A 16,402-nucleotide genomic window follows, 5' to 3' on the forward strand; every position below is an offset into this window, starting at 1 on the left:
TTAATTTGAACAGCGTCATTTTAAGACTGGTGATTTATATGGTACATAGGTATTTTTACAGAGATAGAATAAAAGCAACTTCAGGTTAACACGTAGCAAAAAGAACAAGGGACAAAGTAGAAGAAAATGGCTCTGCAGCTGAGCCGCGCAGCGCATGGAAGATCCGTTAGAAGAATGAGAGCCCGTTATTAGTGGATGGAAAATAATTCTGTTTGCTTCGTTGAGTTTCCGTTTGTGCCTGAAAAGCCCTGACAAAAAAGAAAGAAAGCGGGCCTGTTCATGAAAACATTGTTAGGACTTAGGAGGATGTATTCACCAAAGAAAATTTGTCATCCTTTTAATGTTAATTTTTTTTAATCTATTATCTATTATTTCTATTACTCATCTATTATATTTATTTATTATTTATTTTATTATATAAAAATTAAATTTTTACACTTAATGATAGAGTTGATATGACATATTTTAAAAAATATTTTTTAATTTAATTATTTTAACTTATTAAATATAATTTATTATAATGACTTAATTATATAAGGAAATAGAAATCAGTGATATAATAACATTAAAATATAATAATATATAAGAAAATAATCATAGCTGTTTAACTATAATAATATAGAATATATATGAATTAAATATATTCTAACATGTAAAATAAACATCAAGGCTAAAATAGGAAATAAATACAAGTATAAAATAGCTAGGAAAGTTTAAAATTTATAATTAATCCAAGAATACAAATTTATATATAAAAAAATAATTACAGGTAAAAAATAGAAAAATTTAAAGTTTATATTTAATATAATTTATGAGTTAGATAATATTTTGTTTTGTTTAATTTTATTTTGTTTTATATAAAAGATTAATTCAAATAGAATCACAACAAGAAAATTTTAAGAATATAATTAAATGTGACAACATTATCTAAATTCGCAGGTACTCACCCTATTCTTACTCTGTTCGGGACGGGTAATTAGTGCAAAAAAATTAACTTTTATACTTAAAATTAAAAAAAAATAAATTTTTTGTTAGATCTTAAATAAAATTTACAATAAAAAAGATTTATGCAAATAATGATAGTAAAAAAATAAGTTAATTAAAATTATAATATATATATGTTTGTCACCTGGAGATTTCGGTCCTGGATAGGTCGAGTGCTTAGACACGGGGGAACGGATGAGACCCTGAATTGACGTGGAGCGAGGATTCAGATGTCGATGACGTCAGAGGAAGCGTGTGGAGCGGGGAGGGGGCGACCACCTGTAAGGACACTCCGATGAGCAAGTCAGTATCCGTACGAGTTGGTAGCCAAATTAGGTAAAATGATGTGTACCTTGGGGGGAGTGCTGACCTCTCTCCTTATATACCGTGCTGGGTGGGCCTAAAGGTGACCTGGCCCACTGTCCAAGATACTTTGTGCTATTCCTGCTCACATGGGGAAGCGTTGACAGTCCTAACCGTCGGGTCGGAGATTCGGGTCCGGTTCCGATGACTCCGACCCGACCGTTTTAGCTAGGTGGGAGTTTGATCCGCACAGGAAGTGTGGCCGTACGCTGTTCGGGTCGGGTATCCGAGAGGCGACCCGTTGGGTTCCCTTATTGCTGGTTTAGGTTTGGGTCGGAGGTGCTTCTCCGACCCGGCGAGTAGGTGGACTGGGCCTAGAGCAGTCCGTAACAATATATCTACAATAAAAACACAAAAATTAATGTTTTAAGTAGTATTTAAATACATGATTTCATTGATATGGCACTGAATTAGTAGTTAAATATTTATTATGAAGATAATAAAATTTTTTGGGATAATTTGAGTATTTGACTTTATTTTTTCTTTTTCTTTTTCTTTAACACCATCTCTTCCTCTTCTTTCTCCTCTTCCTCATTTTTTCATTAGAATTTCTTTTTCTCGTTTTATTGTTTTGAATACAATCAAGTGATTGGGGTGTGGTTCAATTCAAAAGAAAAAAATGTAGCAATAAAGAAAATATTTTTCTGTATTTGCAGCAAATTTGGATGTAACACGGAGATATTTGGGTGTAACACAAAAATATTTGAATGTATTTTAAGAAATTTGGATATATTTTTATTCTGATAAGTTCTGCATAATTCAAAACTTTTCCTTTTCTTCCTCCTCATCTTCTACTACTTTTTTTTATCATCATCTTCTTTTTTTTATTCATCTTTTTTTTGTTTTACTTTCTCAAGTTTCTTCTTGTTTTACTCTCTTAACAAGAATAAAAATAAAAAATCAAACAAAGAAGAAGAAGAAACATATAATGCTGCAAAATTACTTGAAAGAGGATGAACTTACATTCATTTAACTAAAAGAAAGAAAGAAATAAGAAAAAAAGAAGAAGAAAATGTAGCATTAGAGGAAACATTTTTCTGTATTTGCAGTAAATTTGGGTGTAACACGAAAATATTTGGGTGTATTTTTATTCTGATAAGTTCTGGATAATTCAAAACTCTTTCTCTTCCTCGTTCTCAACTTCTACTGCTTCTTCTTCCTCATATTCTTATTTCGTTTTCTTATAATTTTTTTGGAAAAAGAATCAAATAAAGAAGAAAAAAATACATAATGTTGCAAACTCAATAGAAAGAGGAGGAGAAAAAAATGCAGCAATAATAGCAACAATAAAAAGAACCACAATGAGGATGAAAACGTGAAGAAGAAGAAGAAAAATGAATGCGAAGAAAAATGAAGAGGAATGCTGTTCATACCCTGACCCAACACTAAAGGCCCAGGATCAAATGAGACAAAGATGCTCAATCCAAAGATTGGCCTCCTCTTGCGACTGACTTCCACCGAAGAGGTCGATTTCTACACAAACTCCACTAAAAAGAAGTCGAGAGTCAGATTAGCTGTCATATAACACTTATTCAAATAAGTAACTATCCCTAGAATCTCTCAACACACTTACAGGAGTCAAATCTTAACCTCCCTAAGATAAAGGAACGGTTATCCTCCTTAAAATATGGAACCACTCCAACGGTGGTTATGAGTTCACCACTATAAGTACACTGACGACCCTCAGGTATTTCTAAGTTCTCGTACTCTCTAAACCTGCCGTGACCCTTGCTAATTTAGGCATCGGAGTGTCTTTGCAGGTACCACCCCATTCTCCTTCATTCGGACACAAGTCAGACGGAGGCTTCACGCGCGGGATCAAGCTTGAAGGTCTTCTTTCCAAGACGATGGGGCCAACTGTGCGAGTCCAGTCCATCAACCTCCGGTTACCCAACGTAACAAATGCAAAGAAGAAATTGAAGAAGAAGAAGGAGAAAGAGCAGGAGGAATTGAAAACCGTGGAATACAAACATTGAAGAATAACCGTTTCTCATTTCGCGCTATTAAAATTTGAGGAAGCGCGTGTTTATATGCTCTTTAAATTTAGAGTTGTTTTTGTTGGGTTTAGGCTGACTTGTGTAGACTTATATGCTAAAAAGACTTATATGCGTAGCAACTCTTTTATTGAAGATGGTAAATATTTATAGTTGAAAATTATAGCTAATATAGTGCATTTTGAATTATATTTTTTATAATTGGTAAAAAGTTCAAAGTAATTAAAAAAAAGTTAAATAAAATTAGATAGTTAATCTTTTTATTTAAAATCTTTTATTAATCATATAAATATTAGGTATAAAAGTGAATTTTAATCAAATGGACTAAAATAAATGTTATTTAATTTTTATAGAAAAAATATATTATTTAACATGATTAAATGTATATTGAAATTAGTTATTAATATAAAATATATATTAAAAATAAGTTAAATAATACATATATTTATATATAAATATATAATGACTAATTTTAGTAATTGATTTTAATGTATAAATAATATTTTTATCATTTATGTATTTTATTAGAGAGAAGCATTATTTTTCTCTTTGATAAAACCTTTTTGAATATGACTTTTCTAAAAACATGTTACTTGCTTAAAATAAAGTAATTTTTTTAAAACAAAAGTATAATACTTTTAAAAAAACAAAAATCTTGATAGAAAAAAATATTCAAAATTATATATAATCACACAAGTTATCATACGCAAGACCAAGCCTTATTCAACATACTTATTTGGTTTAAATGTTAGTGTTTTATCTATTTCTATTTTTTAGTTTTTTTCCTGGGAATTGGAATAATTAACAAATTTTTTTTTTTAAATTTTAGGTTACACTATTAAAAAGAAAAGAAAAATCCTGTTCCACTGTTTGCAGGTTCAAACTCCTTCTTTGTACCCCTTCCCCTGCGTTAAGAAAGAAAACCAGCGAAGGGTTCAAAAATAATGATTTTCCGTTGCTTATACATTTCTTTTTTTATAGTGATTTTTGTAATATAACTAAATTAAGTTTTCTAAGGTTAAAATTTAGTTTAGTAAAATTTTTATTTTTCAATAATAATTTATTAAAATTAACTTTTAAAAAATATTTTTTAAAAATTATATTATTTATATTTAGTAAATCAAATTAAAAATAACTTTTTAATAAATACAAACAACAATAATAATTATATTTGATAAAATAATTTAAAATTTAAAAAGACTATAATAAATATAAATATAAAAATAAATTTAGATATTTATTAATAAATTTAATTATTTTATTGATTTTTATAATTTTACTAAATTTTGTTTAGCTTTTTATTATAATTTAAAAAAATTGTGACTGAATATTTATATTAGATACAAACTTTCAATTATTAGGTCATCCCAAGCTATTTTTTGTTAAAATAAAAAATATTTTTGAAATATTTATTTTTGTATTTGATATAGAATAAATTATAATTGTGCCATATTTGATGTGCTGGACATCCCTCTGTATCAAGGCTGGATAGTTAATCCTTAGGTATTTTATTCACCTTCATACTCATTCCACCTAATGTAAAATCATCATTTTCATCAAGATTATATTCATTTCAAAGAAGAGGTGCTTGTCCTGTTGTATTTTTTGTTTTTTGTATATTACAATCAACTTATTTTTTTCTATTGATGTTATTAATTAGTTTTTTTTCTTCCAATTATACAAAATTATAATTTTATCTATATAATACTTTTTTATATAAGTATCTAAAGTTTAATCAATTATGATGTAAAAAAAATAAATTATAGTAAAAAAAATGACACAACATATTGTAGTTTAACAATTATTTTTCTTTTTAAAAAGTGCCTCTTAGAATTGTCGGCGGCAATTTTATATTTTAAAAAACGAGTAAAAAAATAATGGCAGTTATAACAACTGCCGCAAAATCAATTATTTGATTTGCGATAACTATACCAACGGTTGTTAAAAATTACCGTAAATATTAATCTCTACACCTTAAAAAAGGACGATTTTTAAATTGCTAATATTATATTTTGTAGTAATTTAAAACTGTCACAAAATTTTTAAAAAATCGCTGCTATTTCCCACTTTTCATATAGTGATTTGTCTTCAAAAATAGTATTTGCCTTCATAAAATTTGTGTTGATCATCACATTTACTTTAACTTTCTATAATATATATAATATAATATATATATAGAATGTAAGTCCAGATTTTTATTTATTTTAACGAATTATTTTTTTGCTAATATCAGTCGATATTTTAAAAATGATCGTTTTAACCTAATTTCTAAAACCTAAATTTTAGATATTAAAATTTCAAATTCTAAACACTAAATAAAAATATTTTTATTTAATAATTTACAAATAAAAATAAAAATAAAAAACTACAATATAAAATTAATTAATATTTACTAATTACAAATTAATTCTCTGTAGTTATATCCTTTAATTTAATCAAGACATTTGCAACTCAAGTACTATTTATATCACCCTATATAAAAGGAAACATTTCTACAATATAGCCTATATATCTACGTCCCATTACTAATATTTCAAATTAAACACGTTTCACAATATAATACATAAAAAACAATATCATTGCCACCACACAGCAAGTATACATGCGCACGCACACATACACGTGCACATATATAAACCCTAAAAGAAGTATCAAAATTATTGGACTATGCTATATATACACTAAAATCAGCTATTAAAATCAGTCATTAATATAAAATATATGCTGAAATATAAATATACGTTAAAAATAAATTAAATCACACATATATTTATATACAAATACATTAGTGGCTGATTTTAATAACTGATTTTAATGTATAAATAGTATTTTTTAAAATTATTTATGCGACATTATGTTGCTATAACAAAAATTATTTATGTCAAAGAAAAACAACCTTTGTGGGATTACTTTAAAACTTTTTCGTTATTACATAAATAATTTTGTAGCAACATAATCTCTCTTGAGTAATTTTAATATTTCATTTTATATTTTTATCAGGTAATAGAAAGATATTACTTCAGGGATAAAGTTCACAAGATACTTGTGGACTTAGAATAATTTTTAGTGGAGTCAGCTTGGGCAAGGTTAGGCCCAAGCCTTCTCTCATGTCAAGAGGTTCATCCATGGGAGAATCAAAGTGAAATGCTTGAAGGAAACGTGCAAGTGTGATGAGGCTCACTTGTGTTGCCAAAGAGGTTCCAGGGCAAACTCTTCTACCTAACCCAAATGGAAGGTATTCAAAGTGGTGATCTTCATCAACTTCTCCATTCCCATTAATAAACCTCTCTGGTGAAAACTTCTCTGGCTCTGACCAAATACTTGGATCTCTATGTAGCTTCCACACGTTTCCGAAGACACGTGTCCCTTTTGGCACGTAATAGCCATTAATGTAACAATTTTCTCTTGCTTCATGGGGTAATAATAGAGGTCACCCGGATATAACCTTAGAGTTTCTTTGAAAATTGCTTGTAAATAAACAAGATTTTTCATATCATATGCCTCTATTTTTCTCAAGCTACCTACATGAACATTAATTTCCTCTTGTGCGCGCTTCAAGGCATGTTTGTTCTTCAACAATAAAGCTAGCATCCATATCATTGTTGAGGATGTTGTGTCTGTCCCTGCCAACAAGATACCCTAATACAAAAAGTCAACCTGTTACACCATTGTAAAACATCTATCTATTTTCTATCTATCCATGATTAGCTCTATTTTCAGAAGTGAAATTGGTAGGTAAAATTAGAAGTTTAAAAATTTAAAAATTCAATCAAAATTAAATTAAATATGATAAAATAATATTTTTATATATAAAAAATATATTTTAAATAAATATTTTTTAATTTTATTATTTTAATTCAGTTAATCACTAAAAAACTAAACCAATTTGACTTATTTCTCTATTTTTTTTATATTGAGAGAGAATTATTCTTGGACAAAGTAGTACAATGACATATAGAGTTGAAAGCCATAAAAAACAAGAACTCCCCATAGTTGACTACACAAATTAGGACACCCACAAATTACTGTTGCATCAACTTATAGAAAAGAGAGACTATAACTTTCACATTGATGTCACTTGTCTAGCTAACTACTCTTGATTTTTTTTTTCTTTTTCAAATTAAAGATAGCATATTTTTAAAGTTAATTGACGAGTCCAAGTTTCGTATACTATTTCTTGATATATGGGTGTTTCCCAATATGTCACAGTCACCCTACATAAAACAGTAAAATATATCAAATGGAAATTAAAAAAAAATAGAGATAATTATTACATGGATCCTTATTATCTTATTATTCTGAATATTTATTTTAATGATAGATTTGTATATATTGCCAGGATCGTATCCTTGACTTTGTTAGCGTAAACATTGTTAAGTTTTTCTTCAATTACTAATGAAGGTATATGATATTAGGGTTTAATTATGTGTCGTAAGAGTACATAATATACTTGTTATTAGTAAAAAAATTTAAATATTTTTATTAAATAAAAATAAAATAAATATATATATATTAAAAATTTAAATTATTTATATTTTAATAAATTTTTTTAATTTATAAATTTAGAGAATACATGTTAACTAAACTCATTATAGTATTATTGATTTGGTTTTATATAATAATATAATAATGTACACAATGTCACAACTACACACGTAACATTTAGGAGTTCAATGGACAAGTGCAGTTAGTTTCGTAAGAATTGAGTATTCTGTATTAATAAAAAGTCAATGGCAAGCGCCTAATAGTGGAGAATTTGAATAGTATGCATAATGTGGTATGAATAATTATATTTTTAATATATTTTTTATATAATAATTTTTTGTGGATTAAAATTTTTTTTAAGTGATAAAAATTGTGGAGCTCGGCCTGCTGGGATACCAAAAACAAATTAACAATAGTTAAATTTTAGGTTTTAAAAATTTAAACCGATAAAAAATATAAATAATTATCTATATATAATATATATAAGATTTATTTTTAAATTTTATATTTAATAATATATATATATAATTCAAAAAGAAAGAAGTCTATGCAGATAATGAATAGGATAGAATAGGATTTAGATCCAATCCTAATTTTATTTGTATGTTAAAATTTTTATATAAATTTAATTCAATTTTATATGTAAATTGAGAATATCCTAATCCTAACTCTACCTGTTTTTAATTCACGATGGTACTTAATTTTATTCGCAGATTATTAAAAAGATATAACATTATTATATAACTTGATGATAATTTAAAATAGAATTGATTTTTATATAAAAAAAGTTATTAAAATTAATTAATGATCTTTTCTTAATGGCTAAAAATATTTTATATTTAGTGAAAGATTTTTAGTTCAACATCCACAAATTCATTTAAAATTTGTGAATCAAATTGATAAATCTATTTGACCGAATTAAATTGGATTAGATATTTGCTGATAGGGTTTATATTGTCATTACTCTTAAATATCGTGCTATATCAGTATATTCTATTCGGACGAATTACATCGAGTTGAGTATCTGCGGATAAAATATATATTGTCACTCATAGATATCGTGCTATATATACATCTGATTCAAAAATAAATTATTAAAATAAAAATAAATGGTTAAAACCGGAGTTCGTGTATACTTATCCAAATTTTATCGCTATATTTATGGAAATTCTTTCGTTTTTGGTACCACAAAATTTCAATCTATAGAAATCTTTTTTGTTTAATATATTGAAACATCATTTTCTATGTAACAACTCAGTATTGTTGATGGATATATAATTCAGCACCCATGGTGACACCGTGGGAAAAATCTATGCTTATCATAGAAAGCTTGGCTTCTTTTATCTTATCTTTTCTTGTTTTATTTATTTTTCTTTGTTAAAAAATAATAATTGTAACAATATGACGTATTTGAAACAAATTAAAATAGCAGTGCAACTTAAAAATAAAGTCAAATAAATTTCACACATGTAAAATTTGTGACTTTTGGTCTTACCTTTTTTAAATTCCTTTTTTTTTCTTTACTTAATGTTATGGCTAAATCCCTAGTTACCTCTCTTCACAAACTTTATTACTCTTTATAAAAGGCTTAGTTGTAATATTATTTGTCAAAAATATTATTAATACATTAGAATTAGTTACTAAAATTAATTATTAATATATATATATATATTTTAATTTACTGATTTTAGTCATTGATTTTAGTATATACGTAACATAATCAATTATTTGTATATTTGAATTGTTGTCTATTTGATATATAATTTTGAAAAGCTTTCAAATATACCTAGGACTGGCAATTTATACCCTATCCGCATGTATTTAACCCGTTCGGATAGGATTGTCTATCCAATCCGCTGCGAGTAGAGTAGAGTGCCGTGCGAGTTTGTCTGTGGGTAGGGTACCTACCTGATAAATTCCAATTTTGTGGTTTATCATGTGTTAAATTCAAGGAATTTTATCAACTTATCTCATATTTATTTAATGAAATAGCATGGTTTTGTGAATTTCTCCTAATTTGTGCTTAAAAGTGAAAACATGCTTTTTAGGCCCTAAAATTGTTAAATTTAATTCACTTTAATTCCATTCGATACTTTGATATGTTTGTTAAGTGATTTCAGGTTTAGAAGACAAAGATTGGGTTGAAGAAATAAAGAAAAAGCATGCAAAAATGGAGAATTTATGAAGAAATGAAATTTTGCTAATCTGTCAAGTGACGCGTGTACATGGCCCACGTGTGCGCGTGGGAAGGAAGTGTCAAGCGACCCGTACGCGTGCCCGACGCGTACGCGTGACAAGGAAAGTTGCAAGTAACGCGTACTCGTGACCCATGCGTACGCGTGACAAGCAACACGTGACCAATTTAAGGGCAATACGCTGGGGGCGATTTTTGAGCTGAAGGAGACCCAAATCCAACTCATTTTTTATGCTTTTAAACCTAAGGATTGTAAGGAAATGGGGGGAGGGGGGAGTGATAATGTAGGTTTCATCATGTTTTAGGTTAGAATTCTAGAGAGAGAAGCTCTCCCTTCTCTCTAGAATTTAGGATAGTTTAGGTCAAATTTTCTTAGATCTAAGTTTTAATTGTTGTTTTTATTTAGCTTTCTTCACTATTTTTTGTTCTATTGTCTCAATCTTTTTAGCTTTCCTTGTTAGTTTTTCTTATTTTGCCATTTTTACTTTCATGAACCCTTGTTGAATTTTTATTTCCTTTCAATGCAATTTAATGTTTCCATGTCTTTTTATATTTATCTTAATTGCTATTGTTGATTCTTGCTTATTTTAGTTATGGTTTCATTAATTCATGCAATTTATGATGTTTACTTTTATTGCACTTTAGGTGTTTGATAAAATGTTTTCACTAATTATAGGGTAGTTTTCTATACTCTTGACTTAGGTTAAGGGAATTGAGTGACCTTGAGTTATTGGGTCTCATTGACTTGGTGATTTGAGAACCCTTAGTGGTTAATTTGATACTCATTAATGCTAGCCTACTACTACCCTACCTTATCTTACCCGCACACCTAATATATTATATAATATATATGTAAAAGGTATGTATGTAGTGAAAAAAGTGAGCGTTGAATTCACAATCTTTTTATAAAAACTTAAAATAATCACTAAATTAGTTGATGATCATATTATTTGTAATTTTATGTTAGATTTTTGTAAGATTTTATTGTTTTTAATTTTAATTTAAACTTAATTTTTTATTTTCTATTTTATTAATATGTATAAAATTTGGAATGCTTGAATTTTATATTTGCTTGAAATTTTTTTATTTTTCTGCGTGTAGGATAGGATAAGGTGGGGTTTAGAACTTTAGGGTGCGGATAGGGTTAGGGTTGAAAATTTCTTAATCCGTGAATAGGGTAAGATAGAATTTTAAAAGAGTTTTCACCCACAAATAGGGTTAAAATAGAGTCCAAAACTTATCTTACTCTACCCATTACTAACCCTAAATACCAATACACTGATATTTTAATAAATTTTAACCATTAATTTTAATTATATATTATATAATTAAAATTAATAATTAAAAATTAATGAAATATCATTATATATACTTATACATTTGAAAGTTTTTCTATAATTTCAACCTAAGAGTTATTAAAAGTCACCAAAAGTCTAAGAGTAATTAAAACAGCAGACATATCCATGAAAAAGAATCTGTGCTTACCATAATTTGAGCTTTAATGATAGTGTCACGTGTATGGCCAGAATCAGGATCATCTTCAACAACGGAAAGCATGACATCAATGAAATCTTGCTTCTCGCTTGAGCTATTTACCTTATTACTCTTCCTCCTATGCTCTTCAACCCAGCTTCCCAAAAGTGTGTCCAAATCTTTTGCAATTCTCTTCATGGATTTAAGAACTTTCCCTTCTATACCAAACCATTGAATTATAGGGATCACATCCGAAGGAACAAAACCCCCTCCAGATAAATGCAAAGCTTCTCTTATAAGCTTCACAACTCTATGTGCTTCAACATCGTCCACATCTTGCAAGAAACTAAAGTACCTTTTTCCCGCTATCATCTTTGTGATTATGTTGAAACTTAACCGTTCCAACCATTCACTAATAACAACTACTTTAACTGGCGAATTTCCTGCAGAATACAATAACAGATCCTTGATCAAAGTATCAATCTCGGATTCATATACATACCTCGATAATTCGACGCGGCGAGACGAGAGTAGTTCAAGCGTCGCTAGCTTCTTGTGTTTTATAAAGAAGGAGCCATAAGGAGCGAACCCAAAACCTGCGTAGTTATAGCCAATGTATACTCCCTGGCTAGACTTGGGGCGCGAGGCAAGAGCTTTGTCATTTATGGTGAAACATTCTTTGATTCCATCTTTGTTGGAGATCACAATAGCAGGGTATGATCCCAGACGGATTCGGAATATAGGGCCGTACTTATCGGAGAAAGAAGCGAAGGTTCTTGCAAGTGGAATTTTGGTTCCTAGTAAATGGAGGTGACCTATTAATGGGAACGCACCAGGTAGTTCTGGTGCTTGCAATTGCTTCTCACTTGTTTTGTTCATAATCCTCCATATGTTGTAGACAAGGACCAAGGCTGAAGCTACAAGCATTACTGTTGAAAGAGAAAGGAAATCCATTATTTGTGGTCTAAGTTATGTGTAAGATTGAAGATTGGGTTGTAAGATTTTGAGAAGTGTCTTATTCCTTATATATTGGTCTCGTGGGATAAACCATGGTTTAATTTTATAATTGCAATTGGGTATAAATATTTCATTGTAAATGGTATTTAACTATATGTGGGAGTGCAAAAGTAGAACGTGTTCAATAACTATAATTAACACTTTTTTGAGTAATTAACTATATTGGTAGTATTACTCTATTTTTTTGGTAGAATGAAAAAAAAAAAAGAACAAACCAACTACTCTCTTGAGAAGGTTATTTTAATACGTTAAGAAAAATAATTATATTAGGCTATTTTTTTAAGGGAAAGTAGGATGAGCCAATAAAATATTTATATAATGTGTACAATGGAGGTTTATGGAGTATTAGAGATATAATCATTAGTGTTACCTTTTCTCATCAGCTGAAGCTTTTGGAATAAATGGTATCATGACATGGTATTAGAGCACTATATCCGAAAGGTTAAGAGTTCGATTCTTGATGAACCCCAAAATCAGTTTAATTTTTCGGGAACCTGTAACTAAATAGCCCATTGTACACATTGTATAAATAGTCCATTGTCCCCCTAGCGGGATCCTTTTTTTAATTGATGACGCCAGAACATCGTTTGAGTCATTAATTTTGACGAGGTTAACAATTTCACTATGATAAACATAGCCAAGAACCCATCTTGATTGACTAAATCAATGATGCATCTCTTACTCTTAAAGAGACACACCTTATTTAACTCAATCAATTCAACTTCGTTAGCAAAAAGGGTACATACTTATACTAGCAGGAAAGAGAAACCTTCATGACTTAGGTAATGTGGGACTAACTCATAACACGATATAATAATATATGTTACACTAAACTACTATAATTAACGATACAAATATAAAGATATATGCTCCCTAGGTTGGAAAGAGCTCCTGAATTATCCTCCTTGGGTTGAAAAAGACTCATCTTGTATTGGCGAAAAATTTCATCGGAGAGTATATTTGGTCTTGAAAGATGTGAAAAGGCATACGCTCAACTTGATTCTTTTGACCATTTACATGTCGTAACAAAATTAATACGATCTTCTTGCCATCTTTAATAAAGAAGTATGTATTTTTTAAACCATCATGAATAGTTCGACAATCATATTGTTAAGGACGTCCTAACAGTAAGTGACACGCGTCCATCGAAATGACGTCACACCACACTTTATCCTTGTATTTACTCTCCATAAAAAATTGGACACAATATCGCTTTGTTACTTTAATTTCATTCTCTTTTTTTAACCAATGCAACTTGTAAGGATGAGGATGTAACTCGGTTGAAAACTTCACCTTGTCTACCATATAATTTGAAACAATATTTTCACAACTTCCACTATCTATGATGACCTTGCAAACCTTCTCTTCAACGGTACATCTTGTGTGAAAGATTTGTGGCATCACCAATTCTTATCTTCTGTTACCCTTGCAGTATTCACGTTTTGATGAACTACTAAAGTATCATCATAATCGACTGGAACTTTTTCAATAGCATAGGCAATTTCACCTTCCTCTTTTTGCTCCGAGATTGGTTCTTTGTCTACCTTTTTTCGGTAAGAGTGATAATGGTGAGGTAATTTACAACCCACAAACTAACCGGCAAGTGCATCGGATCGTACCAAGTAATACCTCAGGTGAGTGAGGGTCAATCCCACGAGAATTGATGGATCAAGCAACAAAAATTGAGTGATGGACTTAGTCAAGCAAACAGAAAGTAATGTTTGGGCAATATAAAAGACATTAAACAATAATAAGAATATTGAAAGAAGGCAAGTAAATAAATTGGGAAGAAAATATGGAGAAAATAGTTAAGGTTTCAGAGTTATCTATTCTTTCGGATTAACTTTTCTTACTAACTATTTTAATCATGTAGGATTTTAATTTATGGCAAACTATATGTGACTAGACCCTAATTCCTTAGACCTTTATAGTCTCCTCTAAAATTCATTAACTGTCAATTCCTTGGTCAATTAATTCCAATTAGAAGCTGCATGATCAAATTCCAGTTTATATGCCACAAAAACTCTAATTACCCAAAAACAAAAAGATTATATGTCACGTATCCCGTTAAATCCAGATAATTAAAATTTAGGAGAATATGTTTTCAAGCTGTTGTTCAAGTAAAGCGCTTTTCCAAGTTTTACAAGAACTCAAATAGAAAGAGGGTCATATTTCCGTTCCACCCAAATTCATAAGATAAAGAGTGAAAATAATTCTTAAATTATAAATCCATACATGAGTTAAAATAGAAAAAGTAATAAAAATCAATCCATACAAATACACAGAGCTCCTAACCTTAACAATAGAGGATTAGTTGCTCATGGTTCAGAGAAGAAAATAAGGATTCTGATAAATTGTCTGAGATGGAATGAAAAGTTAACTAATTCCAATCCCCTTTTATACCTAATCCTAATAAATTTAAAATCTATCTTCTAAAATTAAAATAATATCTTTTCCTAAAAATAATATTTGAATTTAAATTAGAATTAATTAACAAGTCTTCAGTTGATGGGTGGGGACCACTCGTTTTGTCCATTCTGCAGCTTCTAATCTGTGTTTTTTGGGCTGAAAACTGAGTCAAAACAGCCTAGAAATTGCCCCAGCATTTTTCTACGTTTTTTGCACGTGGCGTATGTCACGCGTACGCGTCAGTCACCATTGTTCCCACCAGGTGGCAAGCAATCTGAATTCTCACAGAGACATCCAAACAACCTTCTAGATCCATTCAATTGAGCTCTACACCAATTCTTGCACTTCAATTTGGAGCATGTAACCATATTGAACCTTGCTTGTCAACTCTTGCCACTAATCATCTTCGTCTTACTCTTAATGTCACAAAGAGCTCTAAGTTGACAATCCGTCTCCAGTAACCCATATTCAAGTGGGAAAGTAAAGGTTAAGGATAGTTATTTTACCCACTTGAATGTTGTTCTGATGATTACCTGAAACTGTAGGTCGATCTCACACGAGATCTTCTGTACTGGTCGGAGCAGTTGTGTCCGACTTGATGATAGTGGCCGGCGCCACCGTGTCCGACTTGTTGGACTTGGAGATGGTGCTGATCTTTCATCACCGGAGGGTGGTGGTACCTGCAAGGGACTCCGATGCTTAAGTTAGCAAGGGTATTAAGCAGGTTTTTAGTAGAATCAGAGTATGAGTTATACCTAGGTGCTCTAGTGTATTTATAATAGTATGGAGTGACCTTTCTGTAGATAAAATAGTTATCTTATCTTATCTTTGAGTGAAGTCATCTTATCTTTAAGGGGAACCGCCTTATCTTTCTTTAGGCTTTGCCGCCTTTAGATTTGGGTTGTATCCTTTCGTTTGGGCCTGCTTGGGCCTCTTATGGCGATTCAGCCGAGCTCTTTAAGAAGAGGTCGGTGATAAACCCAATTTGTAGGGCTTATCTTGTATTGATTTTAGGGGATTTTATCACCTTTTACCCACATTTATTCAATGAAATAGCATGGTTTTGTATATTCTCCTTTAATTGTGCTTAAGAGTGAAAACATGCTTTTTAAGACTTAAAATAGCTAAATCTAATTCTCCTTGATTCTATTAGATGCCTTGATATGTTTGTTAAGTGATTTAATGTTTAGGAGGCAAAGATTGGATCAAGGGAATGAAGAAAGAAAGCATGAAAAGTTGGAGAACTCATGAAGAAATGAAAGAACCGGAAAGCTGTCAAGCCGACCTCTTCGCACTTAAACAACCATAACTTGAGCTACAGAGGTCCAAATGATGCGGTTTCAGTTGGGTTAGAAAGATAACATCCGGGGCTTCGAAACGATATAAGATTTGCCATAGTTGCTACACGTATGGTGGCGCGCATGCGCATAGTACGCGCACGCACCGTTGCTGCCACCTGGTTCACTTAAAGCAAAACGTGGCC

General features: G+C 30.0%; 1 pseudogene; it reads right to left on the bottom strand.

Moving 5' to 3' along the window:
- Window positions 1–5,784: 5,784 nt before the first annotated feature.
- Window positions 5,785–12,545, bottom strand: LOC112710332 (cytochrome P450 CYP82J17-like; annotated as a pseudogene).
- Window positions 12,546–16,402: the final 3,857 nt, after the last annotated feature.

This window comes from Arachis hypogaea, chromosome 9 (genome assembly GCF_003086295.3).
Source record: "Arachis hypogaea cultivar Tifrunner chromosome 9, arahy.Tifrunner.gnm2.J5K5, whole genome shotgun sequence".
Classification (NCBI taxonomy): domain Eukaryota; kingdom Viridiplantae; phylum Streptophyta; class Magnoliopsida; order Fabales; family Fabaceae; genus Arachis; species Arachis hypogaea.